Raw genomic sequence first — 8495 nt, forward strand, 5'->3', positions numbered from 1 at the left:
CACAGGAGCACCCCCTAACAGATGTTCTGTACACGAGTCTCAGCTCAGAGAATCTGCTTCCCAGAAGACCCACCTGCCACACAGAGAAGTCAAACAAGCCAAAACACTGTGCAAAGGAAAATAAGCACACCTGTGCTTGCGGATGCATCCAGAGGTGGTCCTGAGTGTGTGAATGTATACGTATAAAACAAAAATACGTGTTTTGGGACTTCCCTGGTGGCACAGTGGTTAAGACTCCGCACTCCCAATGCGGGAGGCCCAGGTTTGATCCCTGGTCAGGGAACTAGACCCCACAGGCATGCCGCAACTGAGAGTCCGCGTGCCACAACTAAGGAGCCCACGTGCTGCAACTAAAGAGCCCGCCTGCCGCAACTAAGGAGCCCGCCGCCGCAACTAAGGAGCCCGCCTGCTGCAACCAAGACCCAATGCAACCAAATAAATACTTTTTAAAAATGTGTGTATGTATATATGTGTTGGCCATTTTCTTAGAAAAATTGTAGCATCTTATGCTTTTTTATTTATATCATACTTTAAAATCTTAAAATCTATTTTTACATAGTGATACATAAAGTTTTAAAATCACTCGGGCTTCCCTGGCGGCGCAGTGGTTGAGAGTCTGCCTGCCGATGCAGGGGATGCAGGTTCGTGCCCCGGTCCGGGAAGATCCCACGTGCCGCGGAGCGGCTGGGCCCGTGAGCCACGGCCGCTGAGCCTGCGCGTCCGGAGCCTGTGCTCCGCAACGGGAGAGGCCACAACAGTGAGAGGCCTTCGTATCACAAAAGAAAAAAAAAAAAAAATCACTGCCTACTATGCCATTGTATGGACACACCATGTAATGGCCACCGTTTGAGTCCGACTGTTTGCTGGGCACTCTTGCACCCTCTTTGTATTTATTCAACACGTATTTATGGAGAGCCTGTTATGTGGAGACACTCTTCTAGGTGCTATTCTCTCAGGCTTCACTTCAGCCTTAAAAATTAGCTCCTGTGATTATCCTGATTTTACAGAGGAGAAAACTGAAGTTTAAGTAACTCGCCCAAGGTCACAGGATTAGTGAATTCATAACCAGGCAGCTGGTCTCCGTTGCTTCAGCTTTTAACCCCCCCACTAGCCCCCTCCCCAAGCCCCCTCCTGATGGGTAGTCAGGCTACATGCAGCTGGCGGCTGCTATAAGCAATGCTGCAGTGAACATCTTTTCTCATGTGTCTTTGGGTGCCGTTTCCCCACTTGTAAAAAGCGCTGAGAAAGGGAAACAGGTGAGCTCATTATCTTACCGGATATCTGTTAGCAGTCCCAGGTCATTTTAAAAGGTGCCTTTCTCCAAAATTAGGGATTTAAGGAATCAAAAAATACTACGTTCCATTCTTAATATGAAAATCTTGGGTTAAGCCTTTGAAATACTTCCATGCTGGCCCTGCGTGTTGGATGCATATTTGCAGATAGGGTAATACCTGGATTACCATCACCAGCATCCCTGGTGGGAAATGGAATGTTTTTATTAAAATTTCTCTTGTTTGCGTTTCAGGAAAGAAATGAAAGCGGATCCACAAGCCAGGTCTGGTTTTAATCAGAGCCTAATCTTTATGAGACAACGCAAGGCTGAGAATTTTTTAATCTGATATTTTGAAAGAAAAATCCGTGTTCCAAAATGATACAAACCAATCAGCCTTAGAAGAACGATGGAGAAAAGAAATCTCTTGCATAAAAGAGAAGCAGGAAATTCCAGAGAAGTTTCACAGGGAGGAGGGGAAAACCCAAGGTCTGTATCGCTATTTATGGGCTTACTTCTTCGTACAGGGTAATAATCTGGTTTTGTTGAACAACCGAAATTCGGTTTAGAGGGAATCACAGCATTCTGTCTCCCTGAAGTGAGAACATAACTGAACATATTACAAACCCACTCTGTGTCCCATGATCCATTGGCCCTTGAGATAAATATTTCGTCCTCTTCAGGGACTCGTCCCATTGTGGTCACAGATCCATCTCATATTAGATGATTTAATACCTTAGTGATTTGGAACGTCTCTGTAGACATTGCTGAACTTTTTATATTTTCATGTACATTCCACTGATTGGGGGCAAAAGTTCCGATTGGCAGGACTTCAGGGTGGGTTGTTGAAATTTATAATCATTTTCATATAATGCTCGGCTAGAGTGGGGATAGTGAAATCTCAATCTTCCAATAAGCTGCAAAACTATTAATGGATTTCTAGGTCATGTCGTTCAGGGTTAACACTCAGTGGAATATATTTTCCATTAAATATGAAAGTGCTCCAAGTACGTTTTATACCAGGTGTGTTAACTTTACTGTTTCCTGGAGTGTCTATAATTTCAAAATGAATCAAGTCTTCTTTTATGTGCTTTTGCATGAATTCTGGCTTTCTTTTGAACAGTCATAATGACTCAGAGATGGAGACTAAAAATTGGCAAGAAAAAGCCAATAAAAACATAAAGTCCAGAGTTTCAGAGAAATGAGATTTACCAAATGATATACAGTATAGTTCCCTCGACCAGAGCTTTCAACGTTATATTTATTTGAAAGTGCCTCGTTTAGTGTTTATTTTTGCCAGTTTCATAGCAGGAATCAGATCACAAGGATTCAGTGAGCAAATCAAACACCATTTTAAAATTCATCCTTGGAGCATAGGCGTGTCTCTTCTTATTCCATTGTCTTATCTCTTTCCAAAGCAAGACATTTAAATTTTTATGTGACTAAAATCGTCACACGTCAGAGTACCATAGGACTTAAAACTCCAAATGTTTTGGCTTACACATTTCAATTTCCTAACTCCACTGCAAAAAGAAAAAGAACACTGGATAAATTAAAATAGCTGATGTCTTCCTATCATTAGTCTCCATTTATTCCTCTTTGCGTACATTATGTGTGTTTACGCGGATAAATACAATTGCCTTTTCTTCGGTTGCTTAAATCTCTTTGTCTACGAAAAGTAGAAAGAGCTCATCCATTATTTAAGTTACTATTTCTATAACTGAATTAATACACACATCTACCCGAGCAAAGAGGTTGACAGAGTGAAGGTCCGCACAGAGGTTCCGCTTGAAGTCCCACCTGATCTCTGTATGGATACGTAATAGCGAAAGCACGTTGCCAGAAATACCAGGTTTTAGTGCTATGATGATGGCGTAAATGATACTGTAAGAGGAAGAGACCCTCAAATATTTTCAACATTTAAAAGGATGTTCTCCTAGTTTAAAAGATGCCTCTCTTACTCTCTTAATTCTCCAGGGCACAGAGCAGGAAGTCAGAGCTGTTACATTCTGCTTTGCTGAGTGTCGGTCAGGCTGATGTATATCGATTGCCCTGGATTTTTCAGTATAAAAACTTGGAGTTTGAGCTTTCCTTCAAGTTATCAGTCCAACCTCACTCTGCCACTGCTTGGGTTCCCCCAACTTCAGTTTCCTGGCTGTGACCCCCAAGATTTACACTGGCCCCAGTGGCTGCCTCTGTGAAGGGAGGACGTGAAGCGGAAGAGAATTTCAGGGCAGCCCCGGACAGGGAGTCAGGGGGAAAAACATGAAGTTTGTGGGAAAGTAGGGTCAGGCCCTTGCCCCATAGGCCTCCACAGCTGAACCTGCGTTCGTGTATTTGTTTCATAGATGAATTGACATACTTTAAGAGAAGATGTATTCTCTTCTGAAATATTGCCTTGTACATTGCAGCTCATGGAAGATGGCCCTCTGTAGTGGTAAAGTGAAAGCACACACACACCTGAGCTGTCGGCAACGTGTATTTTTAAAACAAATACATGGGGCTTCCCTGGTGGCGCAGTGGTTGAGAGTCCGCCTGCCGATGCAGGGGACACGGGTTCGTGCCCCGGTCCGGGAGGATCCCACATGCCGCGGGGCGGCTGGGCCCGTGAGCCGTGGCCGCTGAGCCTGCGCGTCCGGAGCCTGTGCTCCGCAGCGGGAGAGACCACAACAGTGAGAGGCCCGCGAACCACCAAAAAAAAAACCAAACACACAAATACATGGTAGGGGGAATGTGGGAAAGAGACAGAGAACAGAAGAACTGATCAGTAACAGGTGTCCTGCTTAGAGAGTTCATTTAAGGAATTGGCCCATGTGATTGTGGAGATGGGCAAGTACAGCATTTGCAGGGCAGCAGCGGGTACGTTAGGCTGGGGCTCAGGCAAGAGTTAAGTTGCGATCGTGAGTCCAGAACCCACAGGGCAGGCTGGCAGGACTTGTGTGTGGAGTCTTGAGGCAAATTCCTTCTTCTCCCAGAACCTCAGTGTCTGCTTCAGCTGATGGGATGAGGCCCACCCACATTACCAAGGGTCATCTCCCTCCAGAGTCAGCCGCTCGTAAGTGTCGATCATATTGACAAAGTATCTTCACTAATGTTTGACCAAACAACTGAGCCCCATAGCCAGGCTGACACATAAAATTAACCCTCGCAGTATTTTCCCCAATTATAAAGGAGGAGACTGGGGCTTGAAGAAGGTAAGAACTCGCTCGAGGTCAAACCACGAGAGTGAAGAAACACTGTGCAGCCTCAGTGCTTATGCTCGTAATCACAGACCCTGGCTGCCTGCTTAGATTACTTGCTAAATTAGGGAAGACGCTCTAGAAGAGAGGCACTTGAACCTGGTAGGTTTTGATTTAAGGCAAGGGTTTGAAACACAGGGCAGACAAGATAGGGTAACAAGGACCAGATTTACCCTCTTGCCTGAAATGACTGGAAACAGAGATCATGTATATGAAACAAGAGTCTGAAAGACCCTGGATATCGGGTGGTAAAGGATAGCGATCCTTGAGAGACGAGAAGCAAACCGGGGTTGGGGTGGGGGGCATCCAGTTGCCCCAGCCCCAAAGGAGGGTTTCCAAGCAATGGGGCAGAGGAGGGCACGCAGGCAGGTCCCTGTGATCTCCCGAAGTTGAGGAGACAGCTGAGAGTCTGGGGAGGCAAAGGTGGCTAGAGTTAGTGGGAGAAGAGGGGACCATGTGGAGAAAGCCTCCAGAAATGTCCAGAGTGTCTCCCCTGAGGCTTCAGCTGACAACCTATCAGCAAGCATGTGTGAGGAAACCCCCGAGCCTGGGGAAAGAGCCACCCAAGAGATAAAAGTAAATAGTCTCCGGAGATAACACAGGGCCAGAGCAAAAGAGGCGTCATTCATGGAGATCCAAGTGTGTGCCTTGGTGGTGAGGCGAAATTAGACCTGGACCACATTCTCTGTGGTTCTGCCCAACAAACCTTCACAGCAAACTTGAAAGGATTGAACCATTTCCAAGTAATTTAACTGTGCTCCGGAGTTCGGAGTTCAAGAATAGTTCAAGCAATACAAAAACAGGTAGTACCCAGCAAGGTAAAATTCACAGTGTCTGGCATCCAATCTAGATTACTAGGCATGTAGAGCAACAGAGAATTTTGACCCATAATCAGAGGAAGAAATAAGCTCAGGGAAGCTGATACACAGATGCCATAGGTGATGGAATTAGTGGACAAAGATATTTAATAGTTATTATATCTGTATTCAGTGTGTTCAAGAAATTGGAGGAAAGATCATGCATGATTAGCAGAGACATGGAAAATATAAGATACAAACTGAAATTCTATGAAAACTACAACATCTGAGACTAGAAGCACACTGGATGGGATCAGAATAGATTAGACATGGCAGAGAAAAAGATTAGTGAATTTGAAGACTTAGCAATAGAAAGTAAATACAGTGAAACATGGAGAGAAAGACTGGAAACAATAAACTATCTGTGCACTCTGGGACAGCTTCAAGTGGTCTGATAATGTGTACTTGGAGGTCCTAGTCTCGGCAAACTAGGCATTGAAGGGAATTCTACTTGATAAAGGTTATCAAAGGAAAATGTATAGCTAGCCTCCTATGTATGGTGAAGGACCGAACACCTTCCCCTGAAGATTAGAAACAAGACAAGGATGTTCACTCACCACCTGTATTCAGTATCATACTGGAGGTTCTAACCAGATCCATTGATAAGGCAAGAAAAAGAAAGAAAAGCCATCTTAATTGGAAAAGAAGTAAAACCTTTTTTATGCATTGATGACATTATCATCTATATAGAAAATCTTATAGAATCTGCAAAAAAAGGCCAAAAGAACCAATAAGTGGCTTTAGGAAGGTTGCAGGATGTAAAATCAATATACAAAGATTTGTTATTTCCAAATACTACTAATGAACAGTTCGCTATTGACATTTTTTTAAATTCCACTTACAATAGCATTAAAAAGTGTTATATTCCTAGGGATAAATCTGGCAAAACATGATTAAGGTCTGCACATTTAAAACTATAAAACATTGCTGAGAGAAAGGAAAGGCCTAAATAAATGGGGTGATTTACAAGTTTCATGGGTCAGATAACTCAATATACCGAATATGTCAAATTTCCCCCAAATTCATCTGTAGAAAAAAAGCATTCCCAATGAGAATCCTTTTTGTATAAACTGCCAAGCTGATTCTGAAATTCATTTGGAAATATAAAGAACCTAGGGAAATCAAAACAACTTTGAAAAATAGGAGGAAAGCTTTCATACTACGTTACTTTGATATTTATTATAAAACTACAGTAATTAAGATACTGTGGTATTGGCATCGAGATAGATAAGTAGATCAATGGAACAGAAGAGTAATTAAAATAGTATGATATTGGTGTCAAGACAGACAATAAGGTCAATAGAAAAAAATGGAGAGTCCAGAAATAGACTCACATCGATAAGGTAAATTTTTTTTTTTTTTTTTTTTTTTTACCTAATCCTTGGGTTTAAAGTTCAGGGCTGCAGGTAAGGGGCAGAGTGGCAAGGCTGGTACAAATGGTAACAGTGGCAAGGAACCCAGCTGTCATTGGCAGGAGCCTGTGCCAGCGTGTTGCAATGCCTGTGTCTTGCTATCCTGGCTCTCTCTTTCTGGTTTTCTTTCTTTTGGTAGGTGTCCTGTGGGCTACACCGGAGACAGGTGTCAGCAGTTCTCAATGGTCAACTTGTCTCGTATGTCTCTTTACACAGGTGTAAAGATAATTCAGAAGAAAGTACAAAGTTTTCAACTAACGCAGATGAAACAGTTGGATATTCTTATGCAAAAAATAATTCCAGTCCAATCCTGGCACTTATACGAAAAGTAAGTCAAAATAGATTGGAGATCTACCTGTAAAAACTAAAATTATAAAATTTCTAGAAGAAAACATAGGAGAAAATCTTTGTGGCCTCAGGTTAGGCAAAGATTTTTTTACATTCAACAGCAAAAGAATAATACACACACATACAAAATTGATATATTGGACTGCCTCGAAATTAAGAAATGTTGTTCAAAGGGCACTGTTAAAAAGTGAAAAGATAAGCCAGAGAGTAGAAGAAAATGCTTATAAATCACATATCTGATAAAGAACTGGTATCCACAATATATTAATAACTCCCAAAACTCAGCAATAAGAAAACAAACAACTGTATTTTTTAAATGAGCCAAAGATTTGAACACACAATTCATCAGAGAAGATATACAGACAGCAAATAAACACATAAAGAGATACTCAACATCATTATGCACTATGGAAATGTACATTAAAACCATAGTGAGATACTGTTGTGTGCCTATTTGTACGTCTATAGTTAAAAAGACTGACCCTGTGAATTGCTGGTTAGGATGTGAGCGAACTAGACCTGTGACACACAATGTAAAATGGCACAAGTACCTGGAAAACAGTTTGACGCTTTCTTAAATAGTTATAAACACACACTTTCCATCAGATCCAGGCTTTCTCCTTCTGGATATTTATCCAGGTGAGATAAATGCCTGTGTCCATACAAAGACGTGTATACAAATATTTATAGCAGACTTGTTTGTAATAGCCTTAATTAATTAATTAACTAATGAATTAAAAGGAAACCAAGCACAATCGAAATGGTTATATCATCAGGTGAATGGATGAACAAATTGTGGCCCATCCTCACAATGGAACAGTACTTAGCAACGAAAAAGGAACGAGCTGTGGACACATGGAAGGACGTGGGTAAAGCTCAAAATAATCATGCTGGCGAGGAAGCCAGAGAAAAATCAGCACAGACTGTGTGATTCCATTCATACCATAAACTGACCTCTGGGGACAGAAGGCAGGTGCGTGGTTCCCTGGATTGGGAGCAGGGGGTGGGAGAGTGATCGCAAAGGATCAGGTGGAAAGTTTGGGGGGCTGGGCATGTTGGTCACTTTGTGGGGCGGTTTCGTGGATGTACACGTATGTTGGCATTTCAAATTGCACACTTTTGTTTTTTAAAGAATTATTTATTTATTATTTATTTATGGCCGCGTTGGGTCTTCATGGCTGCGTTGGGTCTTCGTGGCTGCGTTGGGTCTTCGTTGCTGCACGCAGGCTTTCTCTAGTTGCGGCGAGCGGGGGCTACTCTTCGTTGCGGTGCGCGGGCTTCTCATTGCGGTGGCTTCCCTTGTTGCGGAGCTGGGCTCTAGGCGCGTGGGCTCAGTAGTCGTGGCTCACAGGCTCTAGATCGCAGGCTC

At 42.8% G+C, this 8495-nt stretch overlaps 1 long non-coding RNA gene across 1 annotated transcript; it reads left to right on the top strand.

Annotated features, from left to right (window-relative positions):
* The first annotated feature begins 1563 nt into the window (after positions 1-1563).
* LOC309958528 lies at positions 1564-7996 on the top strand. The gene is made up of 3 exons (XR_014326025.1): positions 1564-1759; positions 6995-7106; positions 7903-7996. It is a non-coding gene; the product is annotated as an uncharacterized lncRNA (long non-coding RNA).
* The last annotated feature ends 499 nt before the right edge of the window (positions 7997-8495 follow it).

This window comes from Leucopleurus acutus, assembly GCF_964270905.1.
Source record: "Leucopleurus acutus genome assembly, chromosome: 1".
Taxonomy (NCBI): domain Eukaryota; kingdom Metazoa; phylum Chordata; class Mammalia; order Artiodactyla; family Delphinidae; genus Leucopleurus; species Leucopleurus acutus.